The sequence below is a fragment of the Acinonyx jubatus genome, chromosome D3, assembly GCF_027475565.1.
Source record: "Acinonyx jubatus isolate Ajub_Pintada_27869175 chromosome D3, VMU_Ajub_asm_v1.0, whole genome shotgun sequence".
NCBI classification, from domain to species: domain Eukaryota; kingdom Metazoa; phylum Chordata; class Mammalia; order Carnivora; family Felidae; genus Acinonyx; species Acinonyx jubatus.
The window spans coordinates 64,105,197-64,124,512 of record NC_069392.1 but is presented as its reverse complement, the minus strand read 5'-3'; the positions used below and the strand labels follow the sequence as shown (position 1 = coordinate 64,124,512).

The 19,316-nt window shown below is 42.2% G+C and overlaps 1 protein-coding gene and 1 long non-coding RNA gene across 7 annotated transcripts in view; one reads left to right on the top strand and one right to left on the bottom strand.

The window, feature by feature from the left end:
* SLC14A2 (solute carrier family 14 member 2) overlaps window positions 1-19,316 on the bottom strand; it is a 442,799-nt gene that overhangs the window by 203,912 nt on the left and 219,571 nt on the right. The window lies entirely within an intron of this gene.
* LOC106972965 (uncharacterized) overlaps window positions 1-19,316 on the top strand; it is a 225,317-nt gene that overhangs the window by 139,020 nt on the left and 66,981 nt on the right. Inside the window, exon 10 of one of the 2 annotated variants that reach the window (XR_001429919.3) lies at window positions 1,021-6,684. The exons of the other annotated variant lie outside the window; for it this stretch is intronic. This is a non-coding gene — a long non-coding RNA (uncharacterized LOC106972965). Of the gene's footprint in view, window positions 1-1,020; window positions 6,685-19,316 lie in introns of those variants that run through there. 2 annotated transcript variants of the gene reach the window in all.

Here is a 19,316-nt window from a genome sequence, read left to right as displayed (position 1 = left end):
AAATGCGTGGTGAATGGAAGCTGTTGTTATTTATGAAGAATTCAGGGCCAGGATTCCGGTGAGGCAAGAGAGGCACTAACCTCAGGCACAAAATTGAAGGTATGACCAAAAAGCTCTGCCATCTAGACAGATAATATTTTAATCCAATATTTTTAAAAATAAAAATTAATGCAAAAATCCACAAAGAAGGAAACACCAAGATCTTAGCTAAAGACAAGATCAGTATGACTGTTTGCTTTTGCTTTAGGCTCCCATAGGCCTTGGCACAGTGCTGCTACTGATGCTGTCTTTATTTGAAATTTTGAGATATTTCTCATCAAGGATTTTTTTGGCATGAATTTTGATTTTTAAAAAACATGGCACTGAAATATGATTTGTCTTGATTACTGAGATCTCCATCACTTCCTTCAGTTTTGTGCCTGAGGGTGAGCACCTCACCTTCTTCGCCTAGCTGGAGAGCAATGGACTGTCTAGAAGCAGAGAGAAGCTCCAGACATCCCTCTCTGAGGAAGAGAAACAGGGTGAGGGACGGGTTACACAGATGATGGGGATTAAGGAGAGGGGAGCTTTTGGACAGCGGGTGGGATCTTAGAATTTGAGGGCTAGGTTTCCCAGGCAGACTGGGGCTGAGGAGATGGTCTGATTCCAAGTGAAAAGGAAAAAAACCCCAGGGCTGGGATGGCAGGTCCTGGTTTGCTTGGGACAGTCTTGGGTGCACCAGCTGTCTCAGCAGTGATGAATAATTCCTCCTCTTGCTCTCTAAAGTGTCCAGGGCTGGGCCACCCAGGATGTATGGTCATCCTGGGTCCAGCTGCTGTCCATGCCAGTGCTGTAGTGGGCCTCTCTGAACCCCTACAAAGGAGAAAGACACTGCCCTCCACCTGAGACCCAGTGTCTGATGATGTCTGGTGCTGCTGGAAGAATTCCTCAGACCCATCTCAGACCTTAGCTATGCTTCATAGCTTACCCTTTGCCCTGTAGCCATTTTTCATGTGTCTGACCTTGCCCTTATCTTGCCAGACTCTTTGCCCCTCATGGCCTTGCCGTGTGACCTGCTGCCAACACCACAGAGTAGCTGTCCTGGGAGCAACACTCACAAAGAAGCATGGCATTGTTTTAGTCCATGGTGTTGGAGAGAAGAAAAAAGTGAAATTGACAAGAAAAATAATCAATACATAAAATTAATGTCAAATTTTTTAAATGCCCTTATTTCTATGGTATTAACCTACACTTGGATTCCCTTTCACTTGCATTGTTTGTCCTGAGCTTAAAATGCATGTATGGACTAATGTGCAAGGTACCTCACCAGAAATAGCAGATTCCCATCTTACTTATGCATGGTATGAACTAATACAATGATTTAGTGTGTGGTATGTAAAATTAAGCAGTAAGAAGCTCTGAAACCAGAAGGGCATGCACTGTTTTGATGACTGCAAATAATGCCCTTTGATTTCTTTTTTTTTTTTAATGTACTTGTTTTCATTATCATTGCATATTGGATTGTTAAGTTTTCAGACCCTGGACTACATATTTTACGGGCAATGTCCCTTTTAACTTTAATACATACAGCAATTCTGACAGCGGGTGCTATTGCTTCCATTTTAGAGATCAGAAAATTAAGGCTTATAGGAGTCAAGTTGCCAAAGTCACAAAATTGGCACATGGCGGACCTGGGATTCAAACCCAGTCTTTTCTGAGTTCAAGCTCTCAGCTAAACCCAAGCACTGTTTTGCCTACCATGGAGGGTTAAACCAGCAGCCAAGGACATCTCTTACACATGTGTCCAGTCTTCTGTCAAAGGGGCATGTGACCAGACCTGTCCCTACCCTTTGTATGAGCACCTCCCACCCCCAGTCCTAAAATGTTCTGCTTAACTGAGGTTTGAGTTACTGAATGGGCAAACAGATAAACCAGGAGGTAATTATTTATATAACCAGCAAAATAATCTTTCAAAATAGAATATCATTAGTCCTTTGAGTAGTTTATTGATGACTCATGATTCTTAAAATCTCTGATAGGAAAGGAATTTAGAAGTTCATCTGATGCAAACTTCCTTGACTACTGAATTGAGATGCCATGAAACTTAAACTAAAAGAGTCTATTGGAGTGAAATTGTGGATAATCATGGATATCATCTCTAAGATGATAATGTGAATGTGAATAGGAAGGAAGAGTTCACTGGACTCAATCTGATTATTTATTTTTCAAGTATTTTTATATCCAATTTTGGGAATAAATAATTTTATCCAAATCTTCCTCTCCCTCCTTTCCATAATCCAAATTCTGTCCATTCTTCAAGTCCTAATTTAATTGTAAGTTTTTTCATGGAAATTCCTCAATGGTGGGACAGCTATTTTTCCTTCTGGACTTCCATTTTTCTCAGTCTTGTTTATGTCATTTAGTGTTTGATTTTCAGACTGCATTCTAATAGTTTCATCATTCTAACTGATTGCGTGAAGGACATAGAAAGTGTATATTCAGTTTCTTGCTTCCCCAGAAGCCCCTCACTTAGGGATTGACTTTGTAGCAGGTGCTTTCAGGGCCCCGCCCTACTCTTTGGACCCTTCAGTGGGCTCCAGCTAACTTAAAAATGTCAGTATCTGCCTTTGTGTGCCTGAAGGCTCCCTTTCCTTCACCCTCAGTAGGGGAAAGCTTGCTCTTTGTATATATGGCAGGCCAGAGTTTCAAAGAGTTACCACCCTCTAGCAATAGCCCTCAAACTAATGAAGCTCTTAAGTTGGTATATAAACACCCCAGCTCCCTCACTCCTTGAAGTGGTTCTGAATCATGTGCTTTGCACCATTTCCCACAGTTTTCTTGAGAGGTAGGCTCCAGCGGTCCATAGCAGTAGCTGGCTAAAAAAGTCATGTACCCTTTATTTACTGCATTTTCTCCTTGTGTTACCTGCAGCGCCCAAGTAGATAGTTTACACTCACATCAGGATCTGCTTCTGGGGAACTCAAACCAAGACAGGTATAGAGGATATTGTCAATATTGACTTATTGGTTGGATGATTAGCTGACTGTCAGTGTTTTTCCTTGCAGGTACAGGGATTGTGCGTTTTTTTTCGGAAGCCATGGTGCTTTTCTGCCCAGTGGTACTCATTCATTCCTAGTTGAATGGAACAATGATGAGGGCAAGGATTCCCACCCCAGGTTCATCTAGCTCTGTTCACTACTCTGTATTTGTGATCTATTACTGACTTCGGTAAGTAGCAAAGAGCCCAGGGGAATTATGTCAAACCTCTATTCCCTCTCTCCCATCCCTGCTGCTACCAGCTGCATGCAATTCTCATGTTTTATTGTCTTTACATTGATTACCTTCTGACAAGGCCAGGAAGAAATGCTGACCCTTGGTTACAACTAAGCAAAGGCCCCTTCCCTTTGGAAACACAAAAAAGAATGAGAAAATGAACAACAGAAAGATGTTTCCTAACAGGGCCATGTCAAATTTATAGATAAATAAAATATCAAAGATCAAATGAGGCTAGATCAGCAGTTTGGATCTCTCCCCAACCAAGCAGAGAATATGCTGTCGACTCCGTCTTGGACTGATTTCCAACTTTGTGTTTCACAGCTGTAGCCAGGCAGAGTACGTCCAATAATGCTATTTGTTTTCCACTTAAAAAAAAAAAAGGCTGGGGAAATATATAAATGGCTCATAGGAGAAGAGGGCATTAGCAGACAGTCAGTCTGACCAAAGCGAGACAGGCAGATGGTTTGTGGGCCTGACGCCAGCTGGGTGTTTCCATAAGTGATCGCATATCTCCTCTCTGTGCCCCAGCACTCGGCTTGATTAAGAGGTCAGGAGCAGGCTGCCACAGCACGAGGCCAGAGCACACATGATATACGGCCAACCTGTCGGTCGCCTAGAAACAGCTCTGTAAAGGGGCCCAAAGACAAATCAATTTATAAGCCCACAAGTTTGGGCCCAGTAGTCTTGGCTGTTATTAAAACATGAAGTTTGATTCTTTGGGCTTGCTTTCTCAAATGTCACTCAGCCCCTTTAACTTTGACCGGACATCACTTCTTTTCCTTTTTAATACAGTAGTATCTTTGGATAAGTGATAATACCTTCCAGGTGGGATTCCGGGAAGTGAGCGAGGCTGGAGGCAGGCAGGCAGGAGAGGGATGCATTCAGGGAAAACTGAGGTGAGGTCTGGTTCTCCTTTCTTCATTTGCTGAGCACTGGGTGCCCAGTACTGTGGAGAAGTACAGGGAGAGGAGGACACATCATCCTTTTCTGGATGGTGAAGGTTTATGTGTATAAAGCAGGGCAACCCAAAGATGCAAAGGGCTGAAATGAGTGATGTGGATAATGCAAATTTTTAAATGGTCGGCGAGGTGGTCAGAAAAAGCCTTAGAGAGGAAGTGGAACATGAGGTAGGTGTGATTCACACAAATGAAGAAGTCAGATTTGCAGAGATGCAGCAGTCATCTGGGTAACCTTCGGAAAGCCTCTTAACCTGTATATGCTTCGATCGATTTTATCCTTGCTTTTCAGAGAGCATAGGATTGAGAACTTTCCAGAGAGAGGACTCAGAGAACAAAGGCTAAGCATGATACTCTAGGGCCAATGAGGCACTAGTCTGCCTGGAGTGGGCCTTAAGACTTTGTTCACTGATCTGTGAGTAATCCTATTCTCAAGTGATTTCCACGGCAGACCTGAATGGCTCTTGGAATGCTGCCTGCTGGCCACACCTTCCCCTGCTATGTCCACTCTGCAAACTTATCTGTCCAGTTACAGATTCTGGTTAGTGATCTGGATTGAAATTCTGTCTTCATTCCTGATTAGAAAGATGAAGGATTGTGCTTCCCAACTATAAAATCTGTTTAGTAAATGTTTACTATATACCTACTTTTAGCGAGGCACCAATGTAAGCATGGATGGAAGAGTTAAAAGTCTGCAAGTATAGTCTGTCCCTTACTGTAAGGAGTTTGCAATCTCTTTACAGGGTGGTTAAAATAAATAAATCAAGGCGCAGCAAGCCTCTGAGATAGGCCCCCAACAGAGGTGTAAGCAATGTGATGGGGGTTAGAAGTAGTGGTTATTTCTGGTTGGAGGGACCGGGAAAGGTTTCCTGGGGAAGACTATGGGCAGCCCAAAGTTGCCTGAAGTTGAGGGAAGGCAGCAGTCCAGCTTTCTATCTAAAACCCTATGTGGTAAGCAGCAGTCAGAGGTAAAAGGTGACTCTTAAATTCACAACACAGTAAAGGCAACCCAGCTTGAAGGGTAGGTAAAGGCCATGCTAATTTTTGAAGGTTCAGTCTTGGTTTGCCTAGAACGCTCTCAATTTACATATTATCATTAGTAACATCCTCTTTCATTCTCAAAATTGTCCTGGTTTGGACAAGAATTATACAGTCATCTTCATTATAGGTAATGTTTTCAGCAGCCCTTCAGGAGCAGCCAATCTGAGCTATACCAACATAGTAGACTGGGGATGTTCCCTTGAACCAAGAAATCCTTTTTATGTTGCCTCCAAACGAACACACACAGATCAACAATGAGAAAAAGCCAAGGTATTCCTTTCCTGTAGAATGAACCAAGCAATGGAAGCAGGTGGGCACGCCAGACACACACCCATTGTCGAGGTACACTGATAGAGCATGGAATGATCACGAAAAATCTATTAACACACTCGAGCCACACTCAGTCTTGTTTTGCAGATAAACATGGTCTGTGATTATTTTACAACACTGTGAAGGTGCTGGGGGTTGTCCCTCATTTATTACTTGACTAATAAATACTTTAATTACACTTAATAAATAATGTAAGCAGGGCTCACTGAAGTGGTAATTCTTTAAATTAATTATTAACTGCATGCAAAAGGCTGCACTGCCAGTACCACTAAAAGAAAATTCAGCCTTTAATCTAAAGTGATTATTCATTATCTGGTATAAAGGCTCCATTTGCATATTATTAGGGAAATAAACTTTGGCCTCCTTGGCAATACAGATAGATCTCAAAGTCCGTGCATTATGAATCTCCAAATACTAAAGTAATGATAAACAATATGTAATAAAGTCTCCAGTTTATAGCTTTATAACAGCTGGTTTTTGATTTTCCAAATATATTACAATGATAAAGTGACCAGTTAATGTATAAGCTCTTTGTGAAAGGTGGTGCCTACAGATGGTCGACTGATAGGAAACGGTAAATGTGCAAACTGCTCATTTCCCTTGAGATTGGAGCCATAAAATGATCTCAATAAGATATGAGAAGAAAATCTCTCTTTAACCCTTTTCTTAGCTGCAGTCCAAATATGGGGCTGCGTTTGGCTGTCTGGTGTGTCTCTTTCTCTGCTCCTCCCAGACTCCCACCTTTCCCCTGATAAAGTGAAGGGGGAATATCTGGATATGCAGGCCTTGTGGTATCCCTGATTCTACCTTGGGGCAAAGAGGCAAGGTAAGGTTCCAGTCAAAAGAGAAAGATGATCTATAAAACAAGCAAAAGACCAAAATTCATGTGCCCCTTGCATTCTCTAACTTGGTACTTTCTCCTTGAGCCTGGGCTTCTTCCAGAGGAAGTGACTGACCCCAGATGTGATGGCTGGGGAGCAAGATGCATGGAGCAGCCTCCTAGCATTTAAACTATAAAATTCTGTGGAGAAATGATTGAAAAAGAGGTTTCTGAAGGAGAAGGAGAAATCTCTCTCCTTGACTCCCTTTGGCACAAGTAGGGTTGGGGGATAGGGTGAGGGGATGGGGGAGGACATAGGGGGAGGGGAGAGGAGGAGGAGACAGGATGCCAGGAACTCATGAAAATGGCGACAATCACAAGGAGGCAGGGATGACCTCTTTCCCCATTTCATACCCCATCCTATTCATCTCTCTGAACCCCATTCAGAGACTATCTCTTTCAAGAGATCTTCCTTAACTCTCTGTGCATTCCAGCAACATTCACCTACAGTGTGGGCCAGTCAATAGTCACTGATTTCTGGGAGGTGGGAAAGGGGCTACATGAGGATGAGGGGTGTCCTTTATTTTTTAAAAAGTTTTTATTTATTATTTTTTTTCAGAGAGAGAGAAAGAGAAAGAGAGAGGGGGGAGAAAGCGTGGAGAGAGGAGGGGCAGAAAGGGAGGGAGAGAGGGAGAATTCCAAGCAGGCTCTGTGCTGTCAGGGCAGAGCCTGATTGATGTGGGGCTCAATCTCATGAACCATGAGATCATGACTCGAACAGAAATCAAGAATTGGACATTTAACCAACTGAGCCATCCAAGCATCCTGAGGGGTGTCCTTTAAAGTGGTCATTCCAAGAACTGAAATTCGTTGCAATACTGTTGCTGTGCTCCAAATATGGCTGAAAATCTTTGAGAACTGCCCTTCATGTTTGTTTTAGTCAGCTTGCACTGCTATAACAAAATACCATACACCTTAGGTGGCTTGGATAACAGACAATTATTTACCATAGTTCCACAGGATTAAAGTCTGAGATCAGGGTACCAGCATGGTTGGGTTCTTGGTGAGGATTCTTTTCTTGGCTTGTAGATGGCCACTTTATTGCTATGTCCTCATAGGGCAGAGAGAGAGAACTCTGAGTCTCTTCCTCTTCTTATAATGACACTAATCCCATCGGGGGCCTCTACCACCTAATGGCTCTTCCTCCTAATACCATCATACTGGGGATTAGGGCTTCAGCACATAAATATGGGGGTGGGGGCACAAACATTCCATCCATAATAATGTTTTTATGAACATCTTCAATGGGAGAAAAGTCATGTTAATAATAATCACTCTCCTCTGAGTATGAGTGATGTATGCAAATAGTTTCATGTTCATTATCTCATATTATCCCCATAGTACACTAAGAAGTAAATATCATTAGTCAATTACAGCTGAGAACACAAAGGTTCAGAGTTCAGTAGCTTGCCTAAGGCCACATAGCTGGTAAGTAGCATACCCTAGATTTGAACTGAGTGACTCAAAAGCCAAGGCATTGATGAGTATGCATACTGCTCTGTCTTTTGAAGGTAGACTAAAGTCTGGGAAATAACTAGTGGTTAATGTCTGAATGTGTTTACCTTCTCATATAATTTATATCACCAATGGAACTTCTCTGGGCATTTTTTTTTAGCTCAAAGGGAATTCTTTTTTTTTTTTTTTTTCCCAAAGGGAATCTAAGAGTAGGAGTTTTAAGCATACTACTTCTCAGTGGCATGATGCCTGGGGAGAGAAGGGCCTCATCGACCTTCTGAAATCATGCCTTAAAGGCAAGTGCCTAAGTGCCTTCTGTGGTACACACATAGGGCCAACTTCATTTTCATCTAGCCTAATCTGTAGCTCCTTGGGCCATAAAGTGTAATTAGTGTTCACACTTATTATCTCCTTCTGTCTTCCCACTATCCCCAGGCACTAGATTGGTATTATTAATATTTTCATTTTAGAGATGAGAAAACTAAAGCACAGACAGGTTGAACAACTTCCCTAAGTTTACACAGCAAATGAGGAAAAGACCTAGGGCTCAAATGTAGGAATCTCTGTTTTTATCAATGAAAACTCAATGAACAGATGGATGGTACATCACAAATGTTTCTCATGTCCTATCAAAAACGATGTCAATTTGACAGAAAGAGCGAAAATTCATCTGTACATTTTTTCCCTTACCTACAAGGTTCCCATCCATTATTCATGCATTCCTTCATTGTTCCTGTCACTCACTGATTAATTAATTTAATAAATACTTTCGAAGCACATTACTTGGTGCCAGCTACTGTCCTAGGTACTGGCTATCTAATCTAAATTTACAAAAGGAAATTGAACCAATGGGCTGTTAACTGAATTGACAAAGTGATCCAATTACTTTGGTGTTGGTGGAGACTTCGTTAGAGACCCCTCCATATTCTCAATCTCCCAGAGGCTCCAGGAGAGATGTGGGGTCTTCAAAAGAACTGCAGACGCACAACTACCTGTGAGCTTCGCCACTGGCTCCCACTTTTGAAAAGATGACTGCGTGATTTCTGATTACAGCCATTAGGCAAAATAAAACACAGAGAACGCTGGCTCACCAGTTTCATCCTGCTTAATCAAATAGCCTCATTCATCATATTCACTCACACTATTCAGGGAAAGTGCTTTTCCGTACTTCAAAGATGGGCATGAGCAAGCCTGATCTGTACTTCCCATTTTGCTCTCCTTCCTTTTTAAATACAAGCAGATGATCTTTCCTTCTTTTTTTCTCCCTTCCAATTCCTGATTGAGAGGCACAGCCTCAGCACAGCAGCAGTCCAGCCAGGAAGAAATCTAAGCTGAGGACAGTATTATCCCTCATGACACTCATAATTCAGCAGGATTTCTTCCTTACTGACTTTGGGGCTGGGCCTGAGCAGGGACCAGAATATCATAGAATGTCGGGCTAGCAGCATCCACAGAGAGAAGGCATTCTGGCCACTCATGTTACAGATGAGGCCAGAGAGGGGAAGAAGCTTGTCCAAGGTCACACAGCAAGGTTGTTGCAGAGCAGGGGGCACCAGTTCCCAAATTGGCAATTCCCAAGCTAGTGCCCTCAACTGTCTTATCACCGTAACTATTGCTAATACCACAGGAAACCCCAAACAGGGGCTTGGGTTCTTCAGCACTTTCCCTAATCCTACATTCAGGTAAATTGCTGATGGTTTCACACAGGACCCAAACCTTCTTTGTTTATGATAGAGGCCAATTTGCAAAATTGGTGATATTCACTCTATTGTGCTTCTACATCCTCCCTCTGGGTTCCTTTGCCATTTCTGGGTGACTCATTCTCTAGGCACATTCCCCCAGAATTTCATACTGCTAACCAGGTTTTCTCCACAGAACCCAGGCTCTGGAAAGACCCCTTCCTCCTCCTTCCTTAGTCCTAGGCTTCAAGTAAAGAGGAATGCTTTACACTCTCATTTGATTTGAGATCTTACTGGCTAGCCACTAATCGGGGATGAATCTCAAGGTTAAATTTCAAGGGGTTTAGATTTTAGAAAAAAGATTTTTTATATATATTTTGCAAAAGGTGTGCATATATAACTGTCCATTTGCCAGTATGGCTGGCCTATATATTGTTTTTAAATTTTTTTTTTTTACCATTTATTTATTTTTGAGAGAGAGAGAAGGGGAGGGGCAGAGAGAGAAAGACACAGAATCTGAAGCAGGCTCCAGGATCTGAGCTTGCAGCACAGAGCTCGATGTGGGGCTTGAACTCACAAGCTGTGAGATCATGACCTGAGACAAAGTTGGATGCTTAACCAACTGAGCCACCCAGGTGCCCCGACTGGCTCATATACTGACATTGTATGGACGTAGCCTAAAACTTCCTATAGCCTAGCACCTCCCCACCTCCCAGGCACACACACATCCTGGGTAACTTAGATGATGTGATTGATGTATATGGGAGGTGATTTTTTCCCTGTCATCTGGCCTAGCTAAAAATAAATCTTTTGTAAATCAATGTTTAGCAAAAAAATAAATAAGTATCAATGAAATTGCTTCCTTTATCGAATGCTTATTTTGTAATGGAGATTCTGTTAAGAACCTTATACATATATGTCATACTTTTTAATTCTTACAACAATCGTGTTAGGAGTTGAACTGTATCTCCTCCACCTCCACCCAATTCAATATGCTAAAGTCTAACCTGTAATACCTCAGCATGTGACTTATTTGGAAGTAAAGTTACTGCAGATGCAATTTGTTAAGATCAATTCAAACTGAAATGGAGTGGACTTCTAGTCCAATATGACTGTTATCCTTATAAAAAAAAGTGGAAATTTGGCCACAGAAACAGACACACGGATGGAATGTGATGTGAAGATGAAGAGAGAGATTTGGGTAATGCTTCTACATCAAAAGACTGCCACAGATCACCAGCACATGACCAGGAACAAGGAGAGAGGCATGGAACAGAGTGCTCTTCACAGCCTCAGAAGGAACCAATCCTGCTGACCCTTTGATCTCAGACTTCTGGACTCCTGAACTGTGAGATAATAAGTATCTCTTGAAGCCACCCAGTCTGTGGAACTTTGTTATGGTGGCCCTAACAAATGAATATAAAGCCTCTATGCACTATTTTCTTTATTTTGCAGACAAGGAAGCAGAGGCTCAGAGAGGTTAAATAACTTGCCTTAGATCACACAGCTGGTAAGGAGCAGAGCCAGAGTTTAAACTTAGTACTGCATGCTTTGTTGCTTTTATGTGGGAATCTGTTCTGGTAAGGAATAGAAAAGGTCAATTTTCTCTGTATTTCAAGCAGGATGTGATATATCTTCTTTCTCAGCCTGGCACAGGGCAGCTGGGTCTCCCAGTCCACACCCCATCACCAACTCTGAGGTACATCTTCTATTTCCTCCCACATTTTTCCCCTTCCAGCAACAGCAGAACCCCAAATCAATTGCCTCGGGCTAGCATTAGAAAAATAAATTTTCTGGGGTGCCTGGGTGGCTCAGTCGGTTGAGTGTCTGACTTCAGTTCAGGTCATAATCTCGCCATTTGTGTTCGAGCTCCACATGGGGTTCACTGCTGTCAGCACAGAGCTGGCTTGGGATCCTCTGTCCCCCTTTCTCTCTGCCCCTTCCCCACTGGTGCGTGCACTCTCTTTCTCTCTCAAAAATAAACATTAAAGAAATAAAAAGAAAAACAAATTTTCTCACCCCAGTCTTCTCATTTTATTTGATCTTATTTTAATTTTTGTTTAGCCCTGGGAATACATCTGAGGCCCTCAAATACAGTGTACACTTTCATACTGTTTCTGAGGTGGTAAATACCAAAATTCACCAGGAGTGGAGAGAAGGGTCAAGTTTAAAATTAAATGCTCCCTTATTCCTGATTTCCTGATCTCTGTGGTCAAACGGCCCTCTTGCTGCCTGGTATTCATCCATTCAGCCTTCAAACACACACACACACACACACACACACACACACACACACACACACACACCTGAAAGTTGAACTGGGCTCTTTTACCAAAGCCAAACAGACCAGCTTCCTCCAGGGCCTCCTCATCTTACCGTCCATCCAGCACTAAGCTCTAGTGGGCCCACCCTCAGATGGCTTTTCCCACCATCTTTCCTGAAGCCAAGATCCATGGTGGTCTTGCCTTAGCATCTATGGCATTCCTGTCTCAGGGTTTTGACTGGGTGGAGAAAAGGGGAGCCCCAGGATAGAGAAATGGCCACCAGCTTGGATTGGATTCCATTTCCAAATCATTTGAATCTAGTGCCCCACAGCAGGAGGGTACTGGGAGATTTATCCTTGGAATTTCTGCAAGGAAGGACTTCTCAGCATTTCCCAAGCTGAGAAATTATGTAAAACTATATTTTTTAAAGGGGACACTGTTAGTTTTCCAATCCATTGGCCTAGGACGTTGGTGTGACAAGGATGCAGACAATCTGCCAAAGTGGAGGGAGAGGGGGCATGGTTGTCCATCAGAAGGGACAGTCTGGGAGCAGGCAGAAGCAGGTCAGGCAGTTACAAACCAAGAGTGCAGCCTTGAGGCCAGGCAAAACAGGAGACCAGAAACAAGAAAGTAGGTCAATACTAGATCAAAACTGTGCAGCCCCAACAAGGCAGCCTTGCTACTCCTCAGACAGGAAGCTCTTTATTTCCCTTGACAGAGTAGGAATCAACACCTAAGTCCCAGGGCAACACCAGATTGAGACCTAAGAACTCAAAGTGTCCATAATTCTGAGCTTATGGAAGATTCTTATCTATGACTCAAAGTAACAATAGCAATGGTTTTCCTTTATTGCACAATGTCTCTGTGTCCTGGGTCAACTCAAGGATTTTATCTTTGAGGTAGCTTCTATTACTCTCCTCATTTACAGATGACAAAGTACAGAGGATAACTTGCCAAACGTCACACAGCTAGTAAGAAGTAGTGCCAGCCACTCAGATAATTTACTCTTAGAATTCTGTCCATCAGATAGGAAAGTACTTTTAAGGTTGTAGTCTTCAGACCCTGTCCTCTTGTAGGTTAACCTCCCATTTACTAGGCTTACTAGGTTCACCTCCCCCTTAGTTGCTGATATGAGTATTCTGGTGCCCAGAGAACTCTTTTAACTTCTAATAAGCTGGAAAAGTTCTTCTCATGAGGAGGGAAAAGAAAACCAGGTCCAGAGTTTATGCTGAAATCCCAGGCTACCCAATTGCTGTTATGGTCCTGGAGTGAGTGCCCATAGGTGGACCTGGCCAGGGCTGGGGGTGGATGGAGCATTAGGAGGCAATCACGTAGGATTCAGAGTATGTATGTGAGAGCAAAAGCTATAGAGCAATACTTCTGGATTTAGTCCAGGCTGTCACGAATTAATGGCTGACAGAAAGAAAAGAAAGACTTGGAAAAAAAATTCTTGAAAGCTGTGTTTGCATGGAGAGGAGCTCAGTCTGAGCTGCCTGGAGAAGGCCTATATTCATGCCCCTTTGGAAGCCCTGGCCATCCATTTTCATTAGTTTTATGATTTGATCAACTTACAAAGGTCACTTTTTAGCTTCCTGTGAACCACAATATTATGACTGGGCTTAAATAATGCCAAAGCGATTCATTGAGAAGGGAAACATTCAGTTACACCAGTCACTGGGCACTGAAACTAGCTTTCCAAAGCTGAATTGCTCCCTTGTAAGGCAAGGGTCTTGCTTATGAAAACAGAGCACAGAGTCTCCAAGGACTGCTCCATATAGGGCAGAGCCTGGGGGAGACTGTCCAGGTAGGAAGTGTGAGCTGGCACCACTTCTCTCCCTGGAGAGTGGTGTGGTCTCTTTTCTTTGAGTTCCCCCACACTGTGACTCCTGTGCCTCTCCCACCCCCAACACTTGCTAGTGTAGACATGGTGCCATCTTCTTGAAAATTCTGCACCAAGTGTAGACACAACTCTTCTGTGTTTTTCCTTAGCACAGCAGAGACCAGTCTACAATGATGTGGCTAATTACATGTAATGATTTCTTTGGCATCTCTTCCTCGCTAGCCTCTAAGCATCATAGGAGCAAGAACTAGATTGGCTGTTTTCATCCCCACATCCCGGCACCTACCACAGTGTGCAAAGCCCATTGCAGATGCTCCAGGAATAGCTGCTCATTGACATTTTTTTTTAAAAGGGAAAACCAAAAGAGAATATCCCAGAAAATACAGACAGCATGAGAATCGGTAGTTTCTTTACTGAATACTGCTAAACATCAAATCCCTTATTCTAACCCAAGTTAACCACACGTGGGAATCTGAAAAGCAAATCATATACCTTTGCTATTTCAATGCCAACTCTGCAATGTCTTTCCCTGATCTTGAGATGCTAGAGGTCTCAGATGACATTGGGGTTACATAGGGTCATTGGGAAAATTAAAGGAGATACTGCACAGAAAATGCCCAGTGCCTAGTATGGCCAATAATGAACTCCGTGTGTGTCCCTCATAGCTCTGTGCTGGGTTCTTAGCCAGGTAACTTTGTTGGCACTGGATTACCTCTAGGCACTACAAGCTGGTCTTCTTGTCTATTTTCGTAGCATAGGACAGACATGAACCTTTAATTTAACTTTCTTCTTAGATCATTACTACATTTTTACTCTTGGTTTCTAATCTGAGGGATGCTATTCATTGCTTGCTTGAGTGGAAATGGTATTGTTTAGCCTTCAGCAGAATGGGTTTCCTTTAAACAGTTGCTTTGGCTATTATATATATCATCTTAATCAGAGTCTTATATAAAAATCTCTCTTTCTTTTGTAAACACACATGCATGAACATACATGTGTGCACACACACGGAGCCTTTCTTTAAAGTTGTACCTGACCTCTGTCAAACTAGTTTATGTACATACAGATAACAGGAGGTGAATCCTGTCGGCTGTAGGGTCAAAAATATTTCTTTGTGTTTTTCAGGCAGGGTTGTGGTTTCAATAGTAATAGAAGGGACCCCTTCCCCCATTAGCATATGTTCTTGACCTGCTTGAGCCAGTCATGCAGAGAAATGCTGATTTGCTGCCTACTATCACAGGAATGATTTTGAAGGTTTAATTCAAGTGATTTTATTTAACCAACCTGCACTGAGCACCTACCATAAACAAAGAACTTACCACATTTTGTACTTAATAGGAGTCTTTATTTTTGTCTTTCCATATCCTTGAGGGCACCATGTTGCTGCTCATTTCTACAGCTTCAGTGCCTGGCACAGTATATAGTAAGTGCCCAATAAATGTTTTGTTGAATGTATGACTGAAGACAGAGGACAACAGGAAGTCAGGAGTGTAAGAGTATTTATAACTCAAGCTTACCAGGCCCTCAGAAGGCAGCAGGGAATCACATACAATAAGAGTATGGGTTTTGTTCTCAGTATGAGTGTGGATTTTCCTTCTGGCAGGAACTATCTACTAAGAAGTTAATTATCCTTTTCAAGTCTCAATCTCCTCATCAATAAAATGGTGGAAACAACAGGTGATTTTGAGGGTTAACCCACTGTTGATGTGCCATAGTGAGTGTTCAACACACAAGTACAACTCCCATACTGCTGCTGGGGTGATGGTGAACATTTCTGCATAGTGAACACTTAATAATCTCCAATGTAAGTTGTGCGTGGGAAAAAGAGAGACAGGGGCCATGTGAGATGGAGATGGCTGGGGGGCTGGAGCAAATGGGTCAGCTCTCTGATGGGGGTGCTTAAATGAGGTGGGGACCCTTGCAGTGTACTGTGATGGTGGGCATGGCTGGCTCTTTGGTGGGAGCACATCTGGTATCAGCAGAAGACAACTACCTTGTCTGACAGTAGGGTTCTGGATGAATAACTATATCTCCTCAATGTGTGTTCCACCATCTAGAAACAAGGAAGTGCCAGCCCCATAGCCCTGATCTCTTTTATGTCCCCTTAGGGTCTGCCAGTATTAGCTGTGTCTCAGTAAGGTGCACTCTCTGGTCGCTTTTTACCAGATTTTAGAGTCTAACCACAGCTCTCAAGGACCTTGCTTAGAGGGCAAGAAAAATGGGAGGGAAATGGAAAGAAGATGAAAAGACAGAACAAAGCAGACTGTGTGGGGGGGAGGGGGGAGGGGGGGAGGGCAGGTCTGGAATGGAAAGCACTAATTCAGAACAGCACTCCACCCTCTGTCTATTCCTTGGCCCAATCTGGCTGAAATCCTCAGCAGAGGACAGTATGCTTTAGAAGAAAATATGCAAAGAAGTTCAAGTGTGCCTTTCCTTTTTATTTGCATCTCAGTTCATTTTAATCAAGCACCCTCCCCCTTTCCTTGCAACCTGTTTTTTGGGTTTGTTTCTTTGTTTGTTGGGAATGTGTGCCTTTTGGTTTTACCTCCTCTACTGCAACAGTTTTGGGTTTTGACTTTTCCAAAATGAAATCTCTAGCCATTCTGACTTTCTCAGCTTCTGGCCCCACTGGCATCTCCATTTTGCTTTAATTATCCAATTACTGAAGCTATCCAACCTATTTATTCAGGCAATCAAGGCTTTAAATGCATGGATTTATCATCACCTCAAATCACTTGTCACTGTGGTTGAACAAAAATAGAAAGGTAACCAGAATGCTGCAGGAGGTTTGAATCAACATACTTCTCCTGGTCATTACTTTCAAGGTTCCCATATGCAAACACAAAAATTGTAGAAGGGGATGCTCTGACAGGGGTGGGGGGGAGAGGACAAAAGAGTGTGCACAGAAAGGGGATGAAGACTGGAAGGGTTTTGTTTCTGTTCCTCTGAGGATTGGCCTGTACTCCTTACCTGATTTTCCCCACATCCCTCCTTCCCTGCTCTTCTCTCTGTAGGAGGGGCACAGATTGCTGCTTCTCCCTATTTCCTCTATTAACAATGTTGTTGAGTACCCATGTGAAAAGATACAGAGGATTTGGGGGTTAATTTTTATCTGTCAGTTGTACCTTAATAAAGCTGAAGAATGAAAACAAAAAACACAGAGCTTGGGAGTTATCAGAGGAAAGAGGAGTGGTCTATAGATCTGGGCTGTTACAGGAAATTCATCTGCTCTCTGGAGTTACCCAGAGTAAGTCCATTTCTTCATTTATCAGACTGCTCTGAACATACTTAAAAACAGACTACTTTTTAAAACATGAACAGCCTTATTTCTTTCAAGCATTTCTCATTCGTCATTCTAGGCATTTTACCCCAATGTATCAACTTCTTTATTAAAGGGTGGTAACCCTCAAATTTAACATAAAACTGCAAGGGTGTTATGTACAGTGAAGGGCAATCACCTCCCTCTCTCCGGGCATGGTATTACTATTAATAGAGCCTCAAAACTTTTTAAGCTTTTTTTGGCATGTCATATGCTGCTGTTTAGCCACGTTCCCCATGATGTGCTTCCTTGGTTGTGAGCTTTTGAGAAACCTACATACAGAAACTTATACTTAGCCTTCTACATTTTAATAGGTTAAATGTGGCCCACTGTATGAGCCACAAAGACCAGTTTAGATTGCAGCAAACCTTTCAATGTATTTACCACTTTTACTAAAACTGTAGTTTTCTATATCCTCATCCTTGTTATTAAGGCTGTCAATCTGAACAATGTTGATACAGAACACTGGGACAGGCCACTAGATACTACCCTATTGCTCCATTAATCAGTATTCTCAGGGTTAGCTTTCCCAATCAAAGGCAAAGTCTTACACTGTTAGGTCCCTGGTGTTCCACCAGCACTAATATTTTTAGTATCAAAGTAAGAATAATGGACTAGCTTTGTGAAAACTGTCTTAGTACGACACCAACTTAAAAGAGGACTCTACCAGGTCCAGACCCATCCACAACTTCACAATTTGTGTTTTCTCATGTGGGTGATATCATAACACTAGCTGATGCTGTACTCACTTTTTATGTATAAATTTCTCAATAATATACTGTGTGGTAACAAATGTAATTGACCCATTCTATTTGTTTTCTCCAAATTAATTTAAAATACTCTCTCACTTCCTTTGTCTTTGAGTTTGGTTAATATCCTCACACTTGCAGGTTTCCATCTGTGAGTTTGGTCAGAGCAAGTTTATCTGCAAAATTTCGAAGAATCAGCTTCATCTCCACTTGGCAGCATGTGGTAAATGAACGTATTTCTGGTGAGATTTATTGTATCACCTTCGAGGAAATGCTAACTCCAGAGAGGAGCAGATTGCAGAGAACTGTATATTAAAGTTCCTCTTCCTATCTCTGGGCCCAGGTGGAGGGGACAAATGGATTCTTACCTGACTGCAAAATATGATATATTATTATAAACAGAGTCTTGAATTATAGAAAATACTAGTTAGCATAATTACATTACCATATTTTTATATGGAGATTATTATTCAAATACCAAACAGGCAATCTTCCATTGGAAAAAACCAATAAACACTCTCAATCCAGACTTCCACTGTTATGTATGTCACAGTACAAAACAATTTTAAAGTTTAAAACCCATTACATTACAAGAGCTATTCACTTCAAGTAGGTGGCAATTTGCTTCTTTTTTTTTCACCCCACGTTTTGATAGCTATTCACCTCTATCAATTCTTATCTTGCCCATTCTTTAGAAACCAATTGCAGTTTAAAAAGTGCCCATCTATTTCTGATTGAAATCTTCACATGCTGGTTTTTTAAACTATTTTTCAATCTCTTAATAAAATAGATTGCCTCCAGGCTGTCAGTTAGTAAACCCACTAACAATGTAGTGATTCCAAGGACTGCCCTAGCTCATGGGTTTTCCTTGCTCTTGGTTCTGTCCAAGAAACCCCAGATTTCCATTATTGCTGCTACATGTACAAAACAGTTTAATGGATTAAACTTACGGAAACTTGTACAAGCAACAAAAACAATATCCTGATTAAATTGAGTTAACCTCTCAGACTTTTAGTCCATGAAATAGAAAATAGGTCTTACACCTTTTTCTTTTATTTGTTAACAGTTGACATCTCAGAGTCTCGTCGGATTGAAAAGTCTTTCCCTATCATTGAGCACAACCTCCATTTGTAAGAAGGGCTCTCAGTCCATCAGTCTTAGAGCAAATACTTCTTAAGGAACCACCCTTGTGTGGAAAGTAAAGGAAGCATAGATATTATGTTGGTCCCTGAGGGCTCCTGCTTTAGAGAGAGAATAATATGAAGCAATCTACAAAGTTAAGGGGGGAGGTTCAGACTACGGGATCACCTATGATTCAGAGATGGAAGAAATAAGGGGGTGAAGGAGTGGTCCCCAATACCCAGGAAGGTCCCTCAGAGATGGTGATGAGGTTATGTGAGGTGGAGAGGACCATCTGGTGCTGAAGAATAAGTATTATGAGCATGGGGTGAACCAAAGGCAGGGAGAAGTTGGCCATAATGACACTTTCCCCTCCATCCACCTCATCTCAGAGGAGGAAAAGCCACATTTTCTTTTCTGTTGTACCAC